Raw genomic sequence first — 23,815 nt, forward strand, 5'->3', positions numbered from 1 at the left:
GCACATTTCCTATCTTCACAATAAAAGCCCTGCTTCATGCTGCCTGCGCTAACTAAATACAGAGTCTCGGAAAACTGGCGTGCACAAGCGATCCCTCAGAAAGCTGGCGTGCACAAGCTTTCCGAGACTCTTATTTTGTTAGCGCAGGCAGCATGAAGCAGGGCTTTTATTGTGAAGATAGGAAATGTGCAGTCGGCCTTTAGAGTTTTGACGGAAGGGACGGCGCGAAAGTCTGTTGAAATAAAGTGTTTCTCGCCTTCCTCTCTGTCATTTTTCATAATAATGAACTGGCAGCAGCCAGCGTCATCTCACAAGACCCTCGGGTGCCGTGAATGTCAATCAAGCAAGCTACGGAATTTGCCGCCAATGTTTTTCTTGTAAAGTGTATGGAAGCTGGATGAATGAGATGCCAAAAACCAACCACTTTCATGTGGTATTGGACAGAAAGGAGGACTTTTTTTCCCTCCATTTGAAAATGCGGACGTTATCAACACCACTGTCTAATTCCAATCAATGCAAGTCATCAGAATCAGGTAATACACCAACTTATATTCTTGTCTTTGTGAAAGAAAGACATCTATATGTGTTACACATGCTTGTATTATCATTAAACACATTTAACTTGTTTACAAAAATGTCTCTTTCATAAATAAATAAATATAAATGATATATATAAATGAGGTAGATCCCCTCGAGTTGGTCAATTGAAAAGTAGCTCGCCTGCAGAAAAAGTGTGGGCACCCCTGCCCTATACCTTTGGCCGCTATAAACCAGTCATTTTCAGGAGACATCTCACACTACACCATGTATTGATTAACGTGGACCCCGACTTAAACAAATTGAAAAACTTTTTTGGGTGTTACCATTTAGTGGTCAATTGTACAGAATATGTACGGCACTGTGCAATCTACTAATAAAAAGTTTCAATCAATCAATCAAAAAACACCCCTCTGAGAACCTCACCGTTTTAGGTAATAATGAGAAACAGTGGTTGAAGTCCAAATGGTTAGTATAACGTTTCCAAATCAAAACTACCCTAACACCTTGATTTATAACCACACTTTAATAAAATGACAGACTAGTAATATTGTTCATTTCCTTGAGATGCGAGCTAGTGTGCTAATTGCTAGCTCAGGAGCCGGCAACCCAAAATGTTGAGCCATATTGGACCAAAAATAAAAATAAAAATCTGTCTGAAGCCACAAAAAATTTAAAGCCTTCTGTAAGTGATATAATAAGTCAACATAGGGCTGGGCGATATGGCCTTTTATATCTCGATATTTTAGGCCATGTCATGATACACTGTATATCTCGGTATTTAGCCTTAGCCTTGAATGAACACTCGATGCATATAATCACAGCAGTATGATGAGACTGTGTCGAAATTACAACATTCTTCTTCATACTTCATTAATATATGCTTATTTTAAACTTTCATGTAGAGAGGGAAATCACAACTAAGTCAATTTACCCAAACTGTATTTATTAAACAGTTATTAAGCAGTGGTACAAAAATGTGTCATTTCCAAAACAGAAAGTGCAAGATTGTCAGAGAGATTTTCAAAAAAGCCATTAGTGCACTTTTGTGCATGATGTCACTAAGATGACATATCAAAACAACACTAAATTAAAGTGCACTTTTTTGTACAAAAGGCCACTACGGTAGTTTAAAACAATTAAAGTGCACTTTTGTGCATGATGTCAAAAGATATTTCAATAAATATTACATAAAAATGAGCTGCATATCAAATAGTGTATGTCCTATGGTCTGGAAATAGTTGCTTTGGCATTTTGTGGGTGTGGCACTAAACGGAGATGTTGACGTGCACAGTTTGAAGCACTCTTCATTCTCTAGCGGGTGACTTTTCAAAAGATGCTACAGAATAGCAGTGCTGCTACTTTTTGTAGCAACGCTTCTGTCGCATAAATGTTGAACATATTCCCGCTTGAATGCATCCCGTGCTGTTTTTCTTGGGAATTAATTTTGAGTTTGAGTTTATTTGGAACATGTAAGCATACAACATGATACATCACAATTTCCAGTTTCTCTTTTCAACATGTTCGAAAAGGAGGAGGAAGAAGCAGAGCTTATTTAATCCTAACCCTTTTCTTTACATAACAGTTGCTAAAACTTTTGTTCACTTCCTGTTCTCAATGTATTCACAATGTATACTCCATAAGTAATCACAATACAAATAAATAAATAAATAAATAATTGCTTAAATTTTAATTCATACGATGAGATAAGTCAGATTATTTTGAGAATGAATGAGTGAGTAAAATCAGAATGTTTATCATGGTTCTTCATTTTTGTACTTTGTAAACACTTCCAGTTTGAAGAGTTTCTTGAAGTGGATCATATTAGTACATTGTTTGATTGCTTTGCTTAATCCATTCCATAATTTAATTCCACATACTGATATACTGAAGGTTTTAAGTGTTGTACGTGCATACAAATGTTTTAAATTACATTTTTCTCTAAGATTATATTTCTCTTCTTTTGTTGAGAAGAATTGTTGTATATTCTTGGGAAGCAGGTTATAGTTTGCTTTGTGTATAATCTTAGCTGTTTGCAATTCCACTATGTCGTGGAATTTCAGTATTTTTGATTCAATAAATAAAGGGTTTGTATGTTTTCTATACCCAACATTATGTATTATTCTAACTGATCTTTTTTGTAACACTGTTAGTGAATGAAGTGTACTTTTGTAATTATTTCCCCATATTTCTACACAGTAACTCAGATATGGTAACACTAGTGAGCAGTAGAGAATATAAAGTGATTTTTGGTCTAGAACATATTTGGCTTTATTCATTATTGATGTATTTCTTGCAACTTTGTTGTATATTTTTTACATGAGATTTCCAGTTCAATTTATCATCAATCATTATACCTAGAAATTTGGTTTCATTTACTCTTTCAATTTCTATTCCGTCTATTTGTATTTGACTTTCTTTTCTACTGTTACCAAATAGCATTATTTTAGTTTTACTGAGATTCAATGATAGTCGGTTTTTGTCAAACCATTTTTTTAATTTGTTCATTTCTTCTGTTATTATTTGTATTATCCACTGTGTGTTCTCTCCTGAACAAAAGGCTGTTGTATCATAATTATTCCTCCATTTGATACCAGATTCGCACCTTCTCTCTTTCGTATTACCACTCGCAACACACCGTTAGCATCACAGCTAATATTACCCATGTGGCTACATCTTTGCTCGGGGAAAGCGTGTGACGTTGCACGGGTGACGTATGTTAGAAGGTGCGCTTGTTTATGTGTCTGTGAGAAGGAGGGACAAGAAAGAGGGAGAAATGCATGCAGTGTAATGCCCGCAGCTAAAAACAACTGCGTGAGAACGTATACTCGAATATCACGATATCATTTTCTATATCGCACAGAGACAAACCTGCGATATATCGAGTATATTCGATATATCACCCAGCCCTAACATGCATGCAATTCGACAGTATGGCGTTTTTGGGGGATTTTTTTAAACCAACCATAGTCCTTCGCCACGCTCATTTTTTTCAACCCTTGTCCGTTCGCTATTCGAATGTATGGAAAAAACATTCTGCTAAAGGACTGTATAAATGACATAAGTAACATAACTAATGTGCAACTTTAAAATATGTTTTTGGTCCAACAATATTTAGAGTGGAACTGCACCTTTTTGTTTTTGCCTATCATGCACAATTAATATGAGAGACAAGAACACACATCTTTTTTTTTTTTTAGCATTTTAAAGATGATGAAAATCACTTGAAAGACGTGGCTAATGGAAGTCACCGCTGTAGCCTTCAAAGCCCTCTAAAACAACTTCAAAAACCTCCATCTATGTTTTATATACACACTTCAAGGGTGTACCCCGCCTTCCGCCCGAGTGCAGCTGAGAGGCTCCAGCACACCCCGCGACTTCTAAAGGGACAAGCGGTAGAAAATGGATGGATGGCTTTTAAGTATATACATAAAGTAGAAATAGACACGACCATAACAATATGTAATATGTTCAATATTTACTCTATATCGATCGTTCCTCAGCAACGCAGAGCTGACTTCTGGCAACAACTTGTGTTCCTACTTCGAAATCAAACACGAGGGTGTGTTCTAATCATGGCAGACTTGTTGACGGAAAACTAAAACAAACTATTTTTGGACAAACGAGGATTCACAACCTTATATTTGTGAAGATGAATATACTGCTACTTATAGGAGCTAAGCATGAAGGAGGAGTGAGACGTTCAATCAATCAATCAATGTTTACTTATATAGCCCTAAATCACGAGTGTCTCAAAGGGCTGCACAAGCCACAACGACATCCTCAGCTCAGATCCCACATCAGGGCAAAAGAAAATTCAATCCAATGGGTTGAGGACGTTGGAGCAGACGGAAAGCAATTTGAATGATATAAATATGTAACTTGGAAACAAGCTGTTTCGACATAAATGGATTGCTTACCTAAAATCAACAGGAACCGTCCCCGGCCAGCTGGGCCAGACGACCAACTGGTCATCGAGTGAGTCACTTTAATATCGATCATGATACACGCAACCTTGCAGCAGGCCATGCATGTTATTACCACTACAATACATACCCTGTCTGGCTAGCTCAGCTGTGTACAAACATAAAATGTGGGCTAAAACTTTACAGATACTGTAATGTGATTGTTCATGCTTTTCAGTCAGTACAGATTGGTGTCTTTTTGCATTGTGTTGTGCATTACAAACTCAAACGCGTTTCATTGTTGTCGAAACGAACTTATCTCTTGCCATAGTAAGTTTTAACAGCTAATACTGAGGCAAGCCCATTTGTTACTGCGCTAGAAAAATAATTCCTCAGTGTTCGCTCTTATCATACCAATGCCATTACAGTTACGAAACGTAAATTAAGTATTGTTCAAGGCAACTTTATTTGTATAGCACTTTTCATACACAAGGCAAACTCAAAGTGCTTCAAAGACAATAAAGTGAAACGAAAGAAAATAAAAGCAAAATTAAAATGCAGACAATTAGTGCGGACGTTAAAAGTTAAAAGATTTAGCTGAAAACTAAGGTGAACATAAAAGTTTTCAGTCTAGTTTTAAAAGTAGTCAGAGTTGGGGAAAGTCTGACATCTTCAGGAAGTTTATTCACAGTTTTTTTAATGCATTTTTAAAGTGATTTGGAGTTGGAATCGATTGCTCCCATTAGCTGCATCGCTAGCCACATAGAACAAGCCGATTTCTCTTGGAAATAAAAAAACAACAACTTTTGTCTTCTTATCTCTCAGAACAAACCGATTTTTCTTAGAAACAAAAAAAATATATTTTGTCTTCTTGTCTCGCATAATGATTGTGAACAATAGGCAAAATTCCAAAAAAGGGCAGTTCCACTTTACAAATAATTACTGCGTAACAAATTCCTTTCCATACTTAAATAAGCATAACGGACCACGTTAATGTTAGACAGACCACATAACTTACTGGCAGAAAACCTTCAAAAATTGTTCTCAGATTTCTCTGTTTACATTTTCACACTCCGCACGATTTTGTTACCCTTAATTAAGCGTTAACATATTTATTATTTTTGCCCCTTCATTGCTAAGTGCGATTTTAGAATTTTGTTTACATTGGTTGTGTTTCCTTTCTGCTTTGATAGCTGAGGGGATTGTAATCAGAGGAAGGTTGTACCCATTCATCCATTTTCTACCGCATGTCCCTTTCGGGGGGTGCCGGAGCCTGAGCGGCATTTGTTTTTTAAATAAAAATAATAACATTTAATAACAGATTGTTCCCCTGGTCCTTGTTTTCCATAGGTCATAAAAATAGCAGCATTTATCGATACAGACGTATACAAAAAACTTATATCGTGATACAGTTTTCAGCCATATTGCCGAGCCCTAAATTCTAAAATGATTTATCTTCTTACAGTCATTAATATTCAGCATAATAATATTGTTGTACATCATCTACCCTAACTAATACTCTATTAAGTAAACCGGGGGTCAGCAAGCCGCAGCTCTTGAGCCGCATGCGGCTCTTGAGCCACATGCGGCTCTTGAGCCACATGCGGCTCTTGAGCCACATGCGGCTCTTGAGCCACATGCGGCTCTTGAGCCACATGCGGCTCTTGAGCCACATGCGGCTCTTGAGCCACATGCGGCTCTTGAGCCACATGCGGCTCTTGAGTGGCGCCATGAATCTTTTTCAAAAATGTATGGAAATGGAAAAAAATGGGGTAAAAAATTTATTTTTTGTTTTAATATTGTTTCTGTGAGACAAACGCGACACAAACCTTCCTAATTGCTAGAACGCCCACTGTTTAGAATGTTTGTATTTCTGCTTCACTGATGAGTATTTGGTGAGCGCCGTTTTGTCCTACTAATTTCATTCAGCGGCCCATCGTTGTGTGGAATGTGACTGAACACTTTGTTTACATGTATAACTTTCTCCAATGCTGCCACAGAAAGACGTGTTTTTTGCCAATTATTTGTCTCATTTTGTCCACCAAACGATTTACACTGTGCCTGAATGCACAAAAGGTGAACTTTGTTGCTTTTATTGACTTGTTATGTAGTGCTAATCATGCATATTTGATCACTGTAAGACTGCAAGCTAATCGATGCTAACATGCTATCTAGGCTAGCTGTATGTACATATTGCATTATGCCTCATTTGCGGGTATATTTGAGCTCATTTAATTCCCTTTATTTATGCCCTCTGTGTATTTAGTTTATTTGTCCCTGTTATCTGTACGTAATACTGGCTGCATTTCTGATAGATGTTAGTGTGCCATGTTGTTCCAGACCACAGCAAATGTTAGCGGATGTAAAACTAGAGATAAAGGCACCATGTAATAAAAAAATCTGACACACTGATACAATTAATGAACAAAAACACAAATATTTGTGTTTAAATATATAGGTCCAGAATGTAGAGCATTTTTATTAGATATTACAAATTACATGATGGCGTCGCATTCACACCCCGACACTGTTTTACCAAACATACTGAATAGTCATAATTATTAATCGTGATTTCAGTATTGATAAAAAAATAATCCTAATTATTATTTTGTCCAAAATTGTGCAGTCGTATGTATAAGACTTGAACTCATATCCACTACTTTTATCTATATGGACAAAAACTGCGGTTACGTCCTATATTTTTTACATTTTTTTCAATTTATAGGGAATAAGCGGTAGAAAATGGATGGATGGATGGATAGTATTATTTTGTTTCTGCCATATTACTTTGTTTATAATGCTTGTGTTGCCTTCATATGCACATTCAGCTTTCTTTTAGAGGTACGTATATACATTTTGAATGTGTTTTTTTTTTTTTTTTAAGTGTTTAATTTGGTTAAAGGATTTCAGTATAAGTATTTTTTGAATGTTTTGAGCACATTTAAAATTACTGTGATAATTTTAGTCACAATAACCGTGATAAGAAATGCTCACAAATATATGTGCACTTTGGAGCCCCTGCCTCGAAAAAGAAAATAATGTTTGCCTTGGTGCCTTTCCAACTGGTCTTGGTGCCCTAAAACAGTGTATTTCAACCACTGTGCCGCGGCACACTAGTGTACTATGAGATATTGTCATGGGAAATTATGTAATTTCCCCTAATTGGGTAAAAAATATTTTTGGCAAACCGGTAATTATAATCCGCAAATGTGCCGTTTTTGAGTGTTTGTACTGTCGGGAGATCGGCAGAGTAACCGTGTAATACTCTTCCATATCAGTAGGTGGCAGCACGTCGCTAATTGCTTTGTAGATGTCGGGAACATGGTTTGTCGTGACCACAATATGCAATCGACAGCGGGAGACAGCGTGCAGGTAAAAAGGTATCTAATGCTTAAACCACAAATAAAAGACGAGTGACGCTAAGAAAAAACATTGAAGCTAAGGAATGGCTATGTAGAACGAAACTAAAACTGAGCTGGCTGCAAAGTAAACAAAAACATGCAAACTCCAAATAGAAACATCCCAAGCCCCTCAGGACTTTCATATTGTGAGGCACATGCACTAACCCCTGTCGCACCGTGCTGCCCTGGTTTAAATTAACATCCAACAATTGCGAGAACGACTTTTTATCGTGAATAACAGCTGCTGAGTTTAAAAAAAAATGTATGTTTTCTGCCTCCGGATTTTTTTCAATGAAAAAAAAATGTGCCTTCGCTCAGAAAAGGTTGGAAAAACGCTGCCCTAAAATATGAGCCCTCCTTAAAGGGAACACTTGCCTTGACCTTAAAAAGTTAAAATTTGAGACCTGCACTTAATTCAAATTTCACTGAATATCACTCAGTCCAATCCACTTTATTTGTATAGCACATTTAAACAACATAAATGTTTCCAAAGTGCTGCACAAAAATATCAAAAAAATTATCCTTAGAGAGGAATGAAAGCAATTTAAATGATAAAAATATGTAACTTGGAAACAAGCTGTTTCGACATAAATGGACTGCTTAACTAAAATCAACAGGAACCGTCCCCGGCCAGCTGGGCCAGACGACCAACTGGCCATCGAGTGAGTCACTTTAATATCGATCATGATACAACCAACCTTGTAGCAGGCCATGCATGTTATTACCACTACAGTACATACCCTGTCTGGCTAGCTCAGCTGTGTACCTTTTCTGAGCGAAGGTACATTTTTTTTCATTGAAAAAAAATCCTGAGGCAGAAAACATACATTTTTTTTTAACTCAGCAGGTGTTATTCACGATAAAAAGTCGTTCTCGCAATTGTTGGATATTAATTTAAACCAGGGCAGCACGGTGCATGCGCCTCACACGATGAAAGTCCTCAGGGGCTTGGGATGTTTTTATGTGGAGTTTGCATGTTTTAGTTTACTTTGCAGCCAGCTCAGTTTTAGTTTCGTTCTGCGTAGCCATCCTTTAGCTTCAATGTTTTTTCTTCACTGAATATCTCTCAGTCCAATCCACTTTTTTTGTATCGCACATTTAAACAACATAAATGTTTCCAAAGTGCTGCACAACAATATCAAAAAAAAATTATCCTTAGCTTCACCATCCATCCATTTTCTACCGCTTGTCCCTTCGGAGTTGGTCCCTATCTCAGCTACAATCGAGCCGAAGGCGGCGTACACCCTGGACAAGTCGCCACCTCATCGCAGGGCCAACACAGATTGATTTATTGAAACATTAGTAGATTGCACCGTACAGTACTTTTTCCGTACAATTGACCACTGAGTAGTAACACCTGAATAAGTTTTCCAACTTGTTTAAGTCGGGGTCCACGTTAATCAATTCATGGCAGATAGACTAGATTCACAGATAGACAACATTCACACTAGGGTTGGGCGATATATCGATATATAGCAGGTTTGTCTGTGTGCGATATAGAAAAGGACTATATCGTAATATTCGATTATGTGTTCTCACACTGTTGCTTTAAGCTGCGTGCATTACACAACAGGCGTTTCTCAGTCCTCCTCGTCTCTCATTCTCACAGATACGGAAAACAAGCCCGCCTTCTTACATACGTCACATACTCTCGCGAGTCTAGCGTCATAGCTCTCGCCGATCAGAGAGAGAGAGAGAAGGTGCGAAACTGATCACAAATGGAGGAAGAACAATAAGTGCCCGACATAAAGATCAGGGGGTCCATCATCTGGCGGTGGTTTGGCCTCAAGTGGGAAGATATTCAGCAGATAACAGCAATATTCTGTTCCATGTATATACTCTGATGATTAACCTGTGTGATGACTGTATTATGCTGATAGTATATATTTGTACCATGAATTGATTAACGTGGACCCCGACTTAAACAAGTTGAAAAACGTATTGGGGTGTTACCATTTAGTGGTCAATTGTACGGAATATGTACTGAACTGTGCAATCTACTAAATGATAAATGGGTTGTACTTGTATAGCGCTTTTCTACCTTCAAGGTACTCAAAGCGCTTTGACACTACTTAAAAGTATCAATCAATCAATGCAAAGTATGCAGCAGAAGTGTTACTACAAAAAGGTAGCGCCACTATTAATATGTTTGTTTCATTTAAAAAGTCACCCGTGAGAGAATGAAGAGTATTTAATGAATACAGTTTTGGTCAATTGACTTAGTTGTGATTTCCCTCTCTGCACGAAAGTTTAAAAAGTAGCATATATTAATGCAGTATGAAGAAGAATGTTTTAATGTAGACACATAGAATCATCATACTGCTGTGATTATATGCATCGTGTTCATTCAAGGCCAAGGCAAAATATCGTAACATATATCGTATATCGCAATATGGCATGAAAGAATATCGCGATATTAATAAAAGCCTATATCGTCCAGCCCTAATTCACACTCACATTCACACAGTGAGTGAATAAAGAAATTAAAACAATATAAAAACAATGGAAAAATAAATATTGAAAACTATTTTAAAGCGTAAAACCAATTAAAACAATAAATAGAAATAAAAATGACCACAAAACTCACGTAGTGTTAAAAGTCAAAGAAGTGGGTCCAAAAAAAAATAATATCCTTATACATCGAATATTGAGTTTAATAAGTAAAAATATATCAATATATACTTTTTTTGTCCATATCCCCCAGCCTTAGTCCAGAGGTATTAAACAGTGAAAGACCAATAACAGCATCACGTAAATTTAGTGTACATGTTACATTATCCAGCCATCCATTTTCTACCACTTATTCCCTTTGGGGTCTCTGGTGCCCAAAGGGTGTACGCCGCCTTCGGGCGGAAGGCGGCGTACACCCTGGACAAGTCGCCATCTCATCGCAGGGCCAACACAGACAGACAGACAACATTCACACTCCCATTTACACAAGGACTGAATAAAAAAAATAAAAATAAGTATGATCAAAAACGATTTTAAAAGGGTAAAACCAATTAAAACAAATAAAAATGAAAATGGAAAAAAAAAAAACACAGAGGACCACAGAACTCACGTAGTGTTAAAAGCCAAAGAATAAAAGTGGGTCTAAAAAATTTAAATCTTTAAAACATCGAGATATATATATATATATATATATATATATATATATATATATATTGAATATCGAGTTTATTAGGTAAAAATATATCGATATGTACTTTTTCGGCCATATCGCCCAGCCTTAATCCAGAGGTATTAAACATTAAAAGACCCACAATAGCATCACGTGACTTTAGTGTACATGTTACATCAGGGGTAGGGAACCTATGGCTCTAGAGCCAGATGTGGCTCTTTTGATGACTGCCTCTGGCTCTCAGGTAAATCTTAGCTGACATCGCTTAACACGCTAAGTAATGAATAATACCGCTGGTAATCCCAGTGTTAAAAATCTAACGGTCAAAATATAAAACATTCTCATGCGTTTTAATTGGCTTTCATGGCTCTCTCAGCCAAAAAGGTTCCTGACCCCTGTGTTACATCGTCCATCCATCCATCTTCTACCGCTTATTCCCTTTGAGGTCGCGGGGGGCACCGGTGCCTATCTCAGCTACAATCGGGCGGAAGAAGGTGTACACCCTGGACAACTCGCCACCTCATCGCAGGGCCAACACAGACAGACAACATTCACACTAGGGCTGGGCGATGTATCGATATATACGATATATATCGCGGGTTTGTCCCTGTGCGATATAGAAAATGACTATATGGTAATATTCGAGTAGACGTTCTCACGCAGCCACAGGCATTACACTCTCCTCGCTCTTTCCTGTGTCTCCTCACAGACAAGCAGGCGCACATTCATACGTCACTTATTGTCACGTCATTCGCCCAGCGGAGAGGTAGCGGCGTGGCTAACGTTAGCTGTGATGCTAGCGAGTTGTTGCCAGAGAAAGAAGGTGTGAACCTTGTAACAAATGAAGGAAGAATTAATTCCCAAGAAAAACCGCACGGGGCCCATCGTCTGGCGGTGGTTCGGCTTCAAGCGGGTGGAATAGACAACTTTAATTTGTCAAGTGTGGGGCACAAGCGTTGCTACCAAAAGTAGCATTACTGCTAATATGTAGCATCATTTGAAAAGTCACCTGCTAATAACTTTAATGAATAAAGTTTTGGTAAATTGACTTAGTTGTGATTTCCTTCTTTGCATGAAAGTTTAAAAGTAGCATATATTAGTGCAGTATGAAGAAAAATGTTTTAATGTAGACACATAGAATCATCATACTGCTGTGATTATATGTATCAAGTGTTCATTCAAGGCGAAGGCAAAATATCGTAATATATATCGTATATCGCGATATGGCCTAAAAATATCGCGGTATTAAAAAAAGGCATTATCGCCCAGCCCTAATTCACACTCACATTCGCACAATGATTGAATAAAAAAATAAAACCAATATAACAATAAACATGATTAAAAACGATTTTAAAGGGTAAAACCAATTAAAACAAAAAATAGAAATGAAAATTAAATAAAAAACTCAAGAGGACCACACAACTCACGAGTGTTGAAAGTCAAATAACAAAAGTGGTTCTAAAAAGTTAATATCTTTATACATCGAGATATATATATCAAATATCGAGTTTATTAAGTAAAAATATATCGATATATACTTTTTCCGCCATATCGCCCTGCCTTAATCCAGAAGTATTAAACACTGAAATACCAATAATAGCATCACGTGAATTTAGTGTACATGTTACATCATCCATCCATCCATTTCCTATCGCTTATTCCCTTTGGGGTCTCTGGTGCCTATCTCAGCTACAATCGGACGGAAGGCGGTGTACACCCTGGACAAGTCGCCATCTCATCGCAGGGCCAACACAGATAGACAGACAACATTCACACAATGACTGAATAAAAAAATAAAACCAATATAAAACCAATATAAAAATAAATATGATTGAAAACAATTTTAAAATGGTAAAACCAATTAAGCACCTCCAAGTCCGAGTCCATGGTTCTCGCCCGGAAAAGGGTGGAGTGCCATCTCCGGGTTGGGGAGGAGACCCTGCCCCAAGTGGAGGAGTTCAAGTACCCAGGAGTCTTGTTCACGAGTGAGGGAAGAGTGGATCGTGAGATCGACAGGCGGATCGGTGCGGCGTCTTCAGTAATGCGGACGTTGTACCGATCCGTTGTGGTGAAGAAGGAGCTGAGCTGGAAGGCAAAGCTCTCAATTTACCGGTCGATCTACGTTCCCATCCTCACCTATGGTCATGAGCTTTGGGTCATGACCGAAAGGATAAGATCACGGGTACAAGCGGCCGAAATTTGTTTCCTCCGCCGTGTGGCGGGGCTCTCCCTTAGAGATAGGGTGAGAAGCTCTGCCATCCGGGAGGAACTCGAAGTAAAGCCGCTGCTCCTTCACATCGAGAGGAGCCAAATGAGGTAGTTGGGGCATCTGGTCAGGATGCCACCCGAACGCCTCCCTAGGGAGGTGTTTAGGGCACGTCCAACCGGTAGGAGGCCACAGGGAAGACCCAGGACACGTTGGGAAGACTATGTCTCCCTGCTGGCCTGGGAACGCCTCGGGATCCCCCGGGAGGAGCTAGACGAAGCGGCTGGAGAGAGGGAAGTCTGGACTTCCCTGCTTAGGCTGCTACCCCCGCGACCCGACCTCAAATAAGCGGAAGAAGATGGATGGATGGATGGATGGATGGATGGATGGAAAACCAATTAAAACAAACAAATCAAAATTAAAAAAAAAAACAGGACCACACAATTTATGTAGTGTTAAAAGCCAAAGAAGAAAAGTAGGTCTAAGAAATTAATATCTTTATACATCGAGATATATATCGAATATTGAGTTTATTAAGTAAAAATATATCAACATATACTTTTTTCGTCCATATCGCCCAGCCTTAATCCAGAGGTATTAAACATTCAAATACCAATAATAGCATCACGCGAATTTAGTGTACATGTTACATCAGGGGTGTCAATTCTTTGTATCTCTGTAGGTCAGGGGTCGGCAACCTGCGGCTCTTGGTTCACTCTGATGTGGCTCAGCTGCATACTTGCCAACCCCCCCATTTTTCCGGTAGGTTTTGCGGATTTCAGTGCCTCTCCCAGAAATCTCCTCAGGATAAAAATTCTCAGATTTTCCCCCGGACAACAATATTGAGGGCATGCTGTGATGGCCATAGGTGAGGATGGGAACGTAGATCGACCGGTAAATTGAGAGCTTTGCCTTCCGGCTCAGCTCCTTCTTCACCACAACGGATCGGTACAACGTCCGCATTACAGAAGACGCCGCACCGATCCGCCTGTCGATCTCACGATCCACTCTTCCCTCACTCGTGAACAAGACTCCTAGGTACTTGAACTCCTCCACTTGGGGCAGGGTCTCCTCCCCAACCCGGAGATGGCACTCCACCCTTTTCCGGGCGAGAACCATGGACTCGGACTTGGAGGTGCTGATTCTCATTCCGGTCGCTTCACACTCGCCTGCAAACCAATCCAGTGAGAGCTGAAGATCCCGGTCAGATGAAGCCATCAGGACCACATCATCTGCAAAAAGCAGAGACCTAATCCTGCGGTCACAAAACCGGAACCCCTCAACGCCTTGACTGCGCCTAGAAATTCTGTCCATAAAAGTTATGAACAGAATCGGTGACAAAGGACAGCCTTGGCGGAGTCCAACCCTCACTGGAAATGTGTTCGACTTACTGCCGGCAATGCGGACCAAGTTCTGACACTGATCATACAGGGAGCAGACCGCCACAAAGAGACAGTCCGATACCCCATACTCTCTGAGCACTCCCCACAGGACTTCCCGAGGGACACGGTCCAATGCCTTCTCCAAGTCCACAAAGCACATGTAGACTGGTTGGGCAAACTCCCATGCACCCTCAAGAACCCTGCCCAGAGTATAGAGCTGGTCCACAGTTCCACGACCAGGACGAAAACCTCAATTTACCGGTCGATCTACGTTCCCATCCTCACCTATGGTCATGAGCTTTGGGTCATGACCGAAAGGATAAGATCACGGGTACAAGCGGCCGAAATGAGTTTTCTCCGCCGTGTGGCGGGTCTCTCCCTTAGAGATAGGGTGAGAAGCTCTGCCATCCGGGAGGAACTCAAAGTAAAGCCGCTGCTCCTCCACATGGAGAGGAGCCAGATGAGGTGGTTCGGGCATCTGGTCAGGATGCCACCCTAAACACCTCCCTAGGGAGGTGTTTAGGGCACGTCCAACCGGTAGGAGGCCACGGGGAAGACCCAGGACACGTTGGGAAGACTATGTCTCTCGGCTGGCCTGGGAACGCCTCGGGATCGCCCGGGAAGAGCTAGACGAAGTGGCTGGGGAGAGGGAAGTCTGGGCTTCCCTGCTTAGGCTGCTGCCCCCGCGACCCGACCTCGGATAAGCGGAAGAAGATGGATGGATGGATGGATGGATGGATGCTGTGATGGCAATGCCTTAAACGTCCTCTCGACCATGTCGTCGCGTCCGCTTTAATGCTATGCTATCTGAGTGCCGGCCGGTCACATCTAGTGTTGCTGCTGCTGACTCAATGCGCAAGCGACTGCAAGGCATACTTCTTCAACAGCCATACAGGTTTCACTGAGGGCTGTGATATAAACAACTTTGAAGGCCTACTGAAATTAGATTTCCTTATTTAAACGGGGACAGCAGGTCCATTCTATGTGTCATATCTGATCATTTTGCGATATTGCCATATTTTTGCTGAAAGGATTTAGGAGAGAACATCGACGATAAAGTTCGCAACTTTTGGTGCTGATAAAAAAGCCTCGCTTTTTACCGGAAGTAGCAGACGATGACGTCACAAGGGTGAGGGCTGCTCACGTCCTCACATTGTTTATAATGGGATCCTCCAGCAGCAAGAGCTATTCGGACCGAGAAAGCGACAATTTCCCCATTAATTTGAGCGAAGATGAAAGATTCACGGATGAGGAAATTTAGAGTGAAGGACTAGAAGAAAAAAAGGCGATTGCATTGGGACGGATTCAGATGTTTTTAGACACATTTACTAGGATAATTCTGGGAAATCCCTTATCTTTCTATTGTGTTGCTAGTGTTTTAGTGAGATTAAATAGTACCTGATAGTCGGAGGGGTGTGTCCACGGGTGTATTGAGGCCAGTGTCTGAGGGAAGTCACGGCAGATACAAAGACGGCGCAAACTCCACAGATCTCCGGCAAGAGGCGACTTTTTAACACAATTTTCTCACCGAAACCTGCCGGTTGACAAGTGGTCGCGAACCATGTTAGCTTGACCGCTCTGATCCATAAAAAAGCTTCACCTCCGAGAATTTTAAACAAGGAATCACCGTGTGTTTGTGTGGCTAAAGCTTCCCAACTCCATTTTTCTACTTTGACTTCTCCATTTTTAATTGAACAAACTGCAAAAGATTCAGCAACACAGATGTCCAGAATACTGTTTAATTGCGCGATGAAAAGAGACGACTTTTAGCCGCAAATGATGTTGTGCTAATATTTCCTGACAGTCCGTGACGTCACGCGCACGCCTCATCATTCCGCGACGTTTTCAACAAGAAACTCTGCGGGAAATTTAAAATTGCAATTTAGTAAACTAAAAAGGCCGTATTGGCATGTGTTGCAATGTTAATATTTCATCATTGATATATAAACTATCAGACTGCGTGGTCGCTAGTAGTGGCTTTCAGTAGGCCTTTAATGTTACACTTTTTAAATGTAGAAGATAAGTTGTGTCATTTTATTTAATCTAAGCAACAACTTGAGGCAGTTTATTGTGGATTAACGTGGGCAGAATTGTTATAGTGTTTTCAATGTTAAAAGGATCAAGCCATTTTTTACAAATTTGGTAAATAAATAACCAAAAAACTTTATATTTTCTTGTTTTCTTACTGTACCAAAAATGAACCGAACCATGACCTCTAAACCGAGGTACGTACCGAACCGAAATTTTTGTGTACCGTTACACCCCTACCAGAATCCCATGTATCCCGAATTTGGGGCGGCATGGCGTAGTGGGTAGAGCTGCCGGCCAAGAACCTTAGGGTTGTAGGTTCGCTTTCCACCTACTGACATCCCAAAAAATCGCTTGGGCAGGACACTTCATCCTTTGCCCCCGGTGCCACTCACACTGGTGAATGAATGATAGGTGGTGGTCGGAGGGGCCGTAGGCGCAAACTGGCAGCCACGCTTCCGTCAGTCTACCCCAGGGCAGCTGTGGCTACAGATGTAGCTTACCACCACCAGGTGTGAATGAATGATGGGTTCCCACTTCTCTGTGAGTGTCTTTGAGTTATTATTATGTATCCCGAATTCTTCTGGGCTACATTATACACCCCCACTACCACGACAAATAAAGATAGAATACTATTAACCGCAACATGTAAGTGTAAAAAAACTACATTATGATTAGGCTCCCTTTTTAGACCAGTTGATCTGCCGTTTCTTTTCTTTTTCTCCTATGTTCCACTCTCCCTTGTGGAGGGGGTCTGGTCCGATGGCCATGGAATACTTTCGTCCTCTCCAAGGTTCTCATAGTCATCGACGTCCCACTGGGTGTGAGTTTTCCTTGCCCTTATGTGGGCCTACCGAGGTGGTTTGTGTTGTGGTTTGTGCAGCCCTTTGAGACACTAGTGATTTAGGGCTATATAAGTAAACATTGATTGATTAGTACATTTTCAGAATGTGCTTCTTCTATTTTTAAACACAGAAAACAATCTGAAGTAGGGATGCACCGATTAATCGGTAACCGAGTATATTCGGCCGAATATGGCAAAAAAAGCCACATTTGGCCTTCGGTGGAATGAGTTAAGAACAAGGCCGAATAGTGGCGTGTGACGCAATTTTTTGACGCGGTGACGCAATCAACCAACGTGCAGTGACGTGGTGACGTTAGGGATATGTTGTGTACCTGTATAAGTGTATGAGGTTACAAGCACACACTTAATTGAGATTTACTTGAGCCTCCTGTTTATATTATTAGCATATCTACTATGGCTAAGCAGTATAATTCATTTGTTGTTGGTTTATCCACTTTAATGCACTTTTATTTTTTTTTGGAATGCATGTTTTGTTTGAAGGCCTAATGTAAATGAAAAACTGTGCTTTTTTTTTAAAAGCAAAGGCTACTGGAATATTAAAAAATTTTCAATATTCAATAAAAAATTACTTTATTTGAAAAACATGTCTAGATATTTATTCTAGGCCAGGGGTGCCCATTACGTCGATCGCGATCGACTGGTGGATCTCGGAGGGTGTGTCGGTCGATCTCAAGCCAGGCATTAAAAAATAGACATAAAAATGAGCAATCATCAATCATACCAAGACTTCACTTTCGTCAGTTGTTTGACATTCTCGGCACCCGAGGATCTTGTGAGATGACGCTGGCTGCTGCGAGCTCATATTTAAGAAAAAAATCACTAACAGAGCGGACGCAGAAAAACATTTTATTTCTAGAGACTCCGTACCTACTGTCAAAACTCTAAAGAGCGACTGCACACTTCCTGTCTTCACCATAAAAGACCTGTTTCATCCTGCCTGTGCTAACAAAATAAGAGTCTCAGAAAGCTAGCAAGCTACGGAGTTTGATGCCAATGTATTTCTCCCCCGCCCTCAGCGACCGCTTTCTCACTTGCTTGCCCACCCGCACACTCACTGACGTCACTCACCTGCTGCCAGACATTAAAGGGCCACACACATATGCTACTCTCATAACAAAGTGTTTAAAAACCAGTATGCAAGTTGGACAAATGAGATGCCAAAACCAACCACTTTCATGTGGTATTGGACAGAAAGGAGGACTTTTTTTTTTCCTCCATTTGAAAATGCGGACGTTATCAGCACCACTGTCTAATTCCAATCAATGCAAGTCATCAGAATCAGGTAATACACCAACTTATATTCTTGTCTTCATGAAAGAAAGGAATCTATGTGTGTTAAACATGCTTGTATTATCATTAAAGACCATTAACTTGTTAACAAAAATGTCTCTTTCATAAATAAATAAATATAAATTATAAATAGGAATGAGGTAGATCTCCTCGACTTGGTCAATTGAAAAGTAGCTCAACTGCAGCCTTCTGTTTACATTATTAGCATATCTACTGTGGCTAAGCAGACTTTGGCCAAAAGGACAATAATTCATTTGTTGTTGGTTTATCCACTTTAATGCACTTTATTTTTTGGGGGGAATGCATGTTTTGTTTGAAGGCCTAATATGAATGAAAAGCAAAGGCTACTGGAATATTAAAAAAATGTCAATATTCAATAAAAAATTACTTTATTTGAAAAACATGTCTAAATATTTATTCTAGGCTATTTCCATCCATCCATTTTCTACCGCTTATTCCCTTTTTGGGGTCGCGGGGGCGCTGGTGCCTATCTCAGCTACAATCGGGCGGAAGGCAGGGTACACCCTGGACAAGTCGCCACCTCATCGCAGGGCCAACACAGATAGACAGACAACATTCACACACTAGGGACCATTTAGTGTTGCCAATCAACCTATCCCCAGGTGCATGTCTTTGGAGGAAGCCGGAGTACCCGGAGGGAACCCACGCATTCACGGGGAGAACATGCAAACTCCACACAGAAAGATCCCGGGCCTGGATTTGAACCCAGGACTGCAGGAACTTTGTTTTGTGAGGCAGACGCACTAACCCCTCTTCCACCGAGAAGTCTAGGCTATTTATGCAATATTAAAAAAATTGTGATAAACTGCATTCGGCCAAGCGTTTAAGTTTTATTCAGCTTTGGCCACCAATTTTCATTTCGGTGCATCCCTAATCAGAAGGTGTCTTTATTTTTAGGTTATCGTGCAGGGATTTCACCAGTCCGGCCTACTTGGGAGTAGATTTTTCTCCATGTGGCCCCCGATCTAAAACGAGTTTGACACCCCTGTGTTACATCATGTTGTCATCAAACAAGGCGATTAAAAACAATCCATCCATCCATCCATTTTCTACCGCTTATTCCCTTTCGGGGTCGCTGGCGGCGCCTATCTCAGCTACAATCGGGCGGAAGGCAGGGTACACCCTGGACAAGTCGCCACCTCATCGCAGGGCCAACACAGATAGACAGACAACATTCACACACTAGGGACCATTTAGTGTTGCCAATCAACCTATCCCCAGGTGCATGTCTTTGGAAGTGGGAGGAAGCCGGAGTACCCGGAGGGAACCCACGCAGTCACGGGGAGAACATGCAAACTCCACACAGAAAGATCCCGAGCCTGGATTTGAAAACAGGACTGCAGGACCTTCGTATTGTGAGGCAGACGCACTAACCCCTCTGCCACCGTGAAGTCTAGGCTATTTATGCAATATAACAATTTTTTTGAAAAACTGCATTCATTATTCGGCCAAGCGTTTAAGTTTTATTCGGCTTCGGCCACAAATTTTCATTTCGGTGCATCCCTAATCTGAAGGTGTCTTTATTTTTAAGTTATCGTGCAGGGATTTCACCAATCCGGCCTACTTGGGAGTAGATTTTTCTCCATGTGGCCCCCGATCTAAAACGAGTTTGACGCCCCTGTGTTACATCATGTTGTCATCAAACAAGGCGATTAAAAACAATCAATCCATCCATCCATTTTCTACCGCTTATTCCCTTTCGGGGTCGCGGGGGGCGCCGGCGCCTATCTCAGTTACAATCGGGCGGAAGGCGGGGTACACCCTGGACAAGTCGCCACCTCATCACAGGGCCAACACAGACAGACAACATTCACACACTAGGGACCATTTAGTGTTGCCAATCAACCTATCCCCAGGTGCATGTCTTTGGAAGTGGGAGGAAGCCGGAGTACCCGGAGGGAACCCACGCAGTCACGGGGAGAACATGCAAACTCCACACAGAAAGATCCCGAGCCTGGATTTGAACCCAGGACTGCAGGATCTTCGTTTTGTGAGGCAGACGCACTAACCCCTCTTCCACCGTGAAGTCTAGGCTATTTATGCAATATTAAAAAAATTGTGAAAAACTGCATTCGGCCAAGCGTTTAAGTTTTATTCGGCTTCGGCCACAAATTTTCATTTCGGTGCATCCCTAATCTGAAGGTGTCTTTATTTTTAAGTTATCGTGCAGGGATTTCACCAGTCCGGCCTACTTGGGAGTAGATTTTTCTCCATGTGGCCCCCGATCTAAAACGAGTTTGACACCCCTGTGTTACATCATGTTGTCATCAAACAAGGCGATTAAAAACAATCCATCCATTTCCTACCGCTTATTGCCTTTCGGGGTCGCGGGGGGCGCCGGAGCCTATCTCAGCTACAATCGGGCGGAAGGCGGGGTACACCCTGGACAAGTCGCCACCTCATCACAGGGCCAACACAGATAGACAGACAACATTCACACTCACATTCACACACTAGGGACCATTTAGTGTTGCCAATCAACCTATCCCCAGGTGCATGTCTTTGGAAGTGGGAGGAAGCCGGAGTACCCGGAGGGAACCCACGCATTCACGGGGAGAACATGCAAACTCCACACAGAAAGATCCCAAGCCCAGGATTGAACTCTGACTATTCAGGACCTTCGTATTGTGAGGCAGACGCACTAACCCCTCTGCCACCGTGAAGTCTAGGCTATTTATGCAATATAAAAAAAATTGTGAAAAACTGCATTCATTATTCGGCCAAGCGTTTAAGTTTTATTCGGCTTCGGCCACAAATTTTTATTTCGGTGCATCCCTAATCTGAAGGTGTCTTTATTTTTAAGTTATCGTGCAGGGATTTCACCAGTCCGGCCTACTTGGGAGTAGATTTTTCTCCATGTGGCCCCCGATCTAAAACGAGTTTGACACCCCTGTGTTACATCATGTTGTCATCAAACAAGGCGATTAAAAACAATCAATCCATCCATCCATTTTCTACCGCTTATTCCCTTCCGGGGTCGCCGGCGCCTATCTCAGCTACAATCGGGCGGAAGGCGGGGTACACCCTGGACAAGTCGCCACCTCATCACAGGGCCAACACAGACAGACAACATTCACACACTAGGGGCAATTTAGTGTTGCCAATCAACCTATCCCCAGGTGCATGTCTTTGGAAGTGGGAGGAAGCCGGAGTACCCGGAGGGAACCCACGCAGTCACGGGGAGAACATGCAAACTCCACACAGAAAGATCCCGAGCCTGGATTTGAACCCAGGACTGCAGGATCTTCGTATTGTGAGGCAGACGCACTAACCCCTCTGCCACCGTGAAGTCTAGGCTAGTTATGCAATATAAAAAAAATTGTGAAAAACTGTATTCATTATTCGGCCAAGCGTTTAAGTTTTATTCGGCTTCGGCCACAAATTTTCATTTCGGTGCATCCCTAATCTGAAGGTGTCTTTATTTTTAAGTTATCGTGCAGGGATTTCACCAGTCCGGCCTACTTGGGAGTAGATTTTTCTCCATGTGGCCCCCGATCTAAAACGAGTTTGACACCCCTGTGTTACATCATGTTGTCATCAAACAAGGCGATTAAAAAACAACCACAGCAAGTAAAAATGTGACAGCGTTGATCTAAAAGCAGCCAAAGTGTGAATGAAGGGAAGACTTAGTGGCCCACATAAAGGTGGTCTTACTTCTGCAAACTTGTTGTGACTGTGACAAGTCAAAGAGACGACAGTGACGTTTCAAAGGTGGGCTTAAAATAAAATAAAAAAATTTAAAATAGCCTACATTTTAGACTGCACTTGCTAAAAGGTACCGCGGCTAACGGCTGTGGCGGGCGAACACGCCGCCGCGCTCCGTCCCTCCGGAGCAGGAAGGTCGGCCAGTGCGGAGAAGAGCGGCGGGCTGATGCTCGCTGTTAGCCCGCCTAGCCTAGCCTGCTAGCGGCAGTCGCCGAAACAAAACTGGCTCGGGCCTGCGATTCTGGACCAGGTTATTTCGGCGCCTGTAGTGGACGTGACATCGCGCCGTCGCCCGCGCGGAAACTCCCCACGCGGCACGTCGCTCCACGTACGAACCCCGGTCATTATCAGCGGCGGCTTGAGGGCGGAGGAGGAAAGTGGAAGCTCCGAAAATGGGAAGTCAACACTTACCGAGCTGTACTTTCTACGCCATCTTGGATCCACTTGTCAGACCCGCGCAAAGGCTCACGGGACGTGGCTATCTGAAGGTTGAAGGCTGCGCGTGGACGCGTGCGCGCGTGCGTGACATTTAGTTGTTTAAAAAAAAAAAAAAAGAGTCAAAGTGACTTTGTGGAGTTGCGCGGTGGTACAGTGGTTAGTTGCAGGGGTCACCAACGCGGTGCCCGTGGCCTGTTCTAAAAATACCGTATTTCCTTGAATTATCAATCAATCAATCAATCAATGTTTATTTATATAGCCCCAAATCACAAATGTCTCAAAGGACTGCACAAATCATTACGACTACAACATCCTCGGAAGAACCCACAAAAGGGCAAGGAAAACTCACACCCAGTGGGCAGGGAGAATTCACATCCAGTGGGACGCCAGTGACAATGCTGACTATGAGAAACCTTGGAGAGGACCTCAGATGTGGGCAACCTCCCCCCCCTCTAGGGGACCGAAAGCAATGGATGTCGAGCGGGTCTAACATGATACTGTGAAAGTTCAATCCATAGTGGCTCCAACACAGCCGCGAGAGTTCAGTTCAAAGCGGATCCAAGACATCAGCGAGAGTCCCGTCCGCAGGAAACCATCTCAAGCGGAGGCGGATCAGCAGCGTAGAGATGTCCCCAATCGATTTTTGCGCTCAAATCTACACAAAATACCCCATAATGACACTGAAAGTATTTTTTTTTTATTAGACATTTTTGCAAATGTATTAAAAGATAAAAAAACATACATGAGTAGTAAGAGCTTTGCTTAACATTTGTTGATGCACTTTTGGCAGCAATTACAGCATCATTTAAAAACCACTAAAGGCACTATGGATTGAACTTTCACAGTATCATCTTAGACCCGCTCTACATCCATTGCTTTCGGTCCCCTAGAGGGGGGGGGTTGCCCACATCTGAGG

At 41.7% G+C, this 23,815-nt stretch overlaps 1 protein-coding gene across 3 annotated transcripts in view; it reads right to left on the reverse strand.

The window, feature by feature from the left end:
- The window catches only part of helz (helicase with zinc finger), a 143,022-nt gene extending 120,040 nt beyond the window's left edge, over nucleotides 1-22,982 (reverse strand). For 2 of the 3 annotated variants that reach the window (XM_061880351.1, XM_061880349.1), the window contains exon 1: nucleotides 22,873-22,982. The gene's annotated coding sequence lies outside the window, so the exon portion shown is untranslated. The remainder of the gene's footprint in view (nucleotides 1-22,872) is intronic. The other variant, XM_061880350.1, reaches the window with a different exon arrangement.
- Nucleotides 22,983-23,815: the final 833 nt, after the last annotated feature.

This window comes from Nerophis ophidion, linkage group LG20 (genome assembly GCF_033978795.1).
Source record: "Nerophis ophidion isolate RoL-2023_Sa linkage group LG20, RoL_Noph_v1.0, whole genome shotgun sequence".
Classification (NCBI taxonomy): domain Eukaryota; kingdom Metazoa; phylum Chordata; class Actinopteri; order Syngnathiformes; family Syngnathidae; genus Nerophis; species Nerophis ophidion.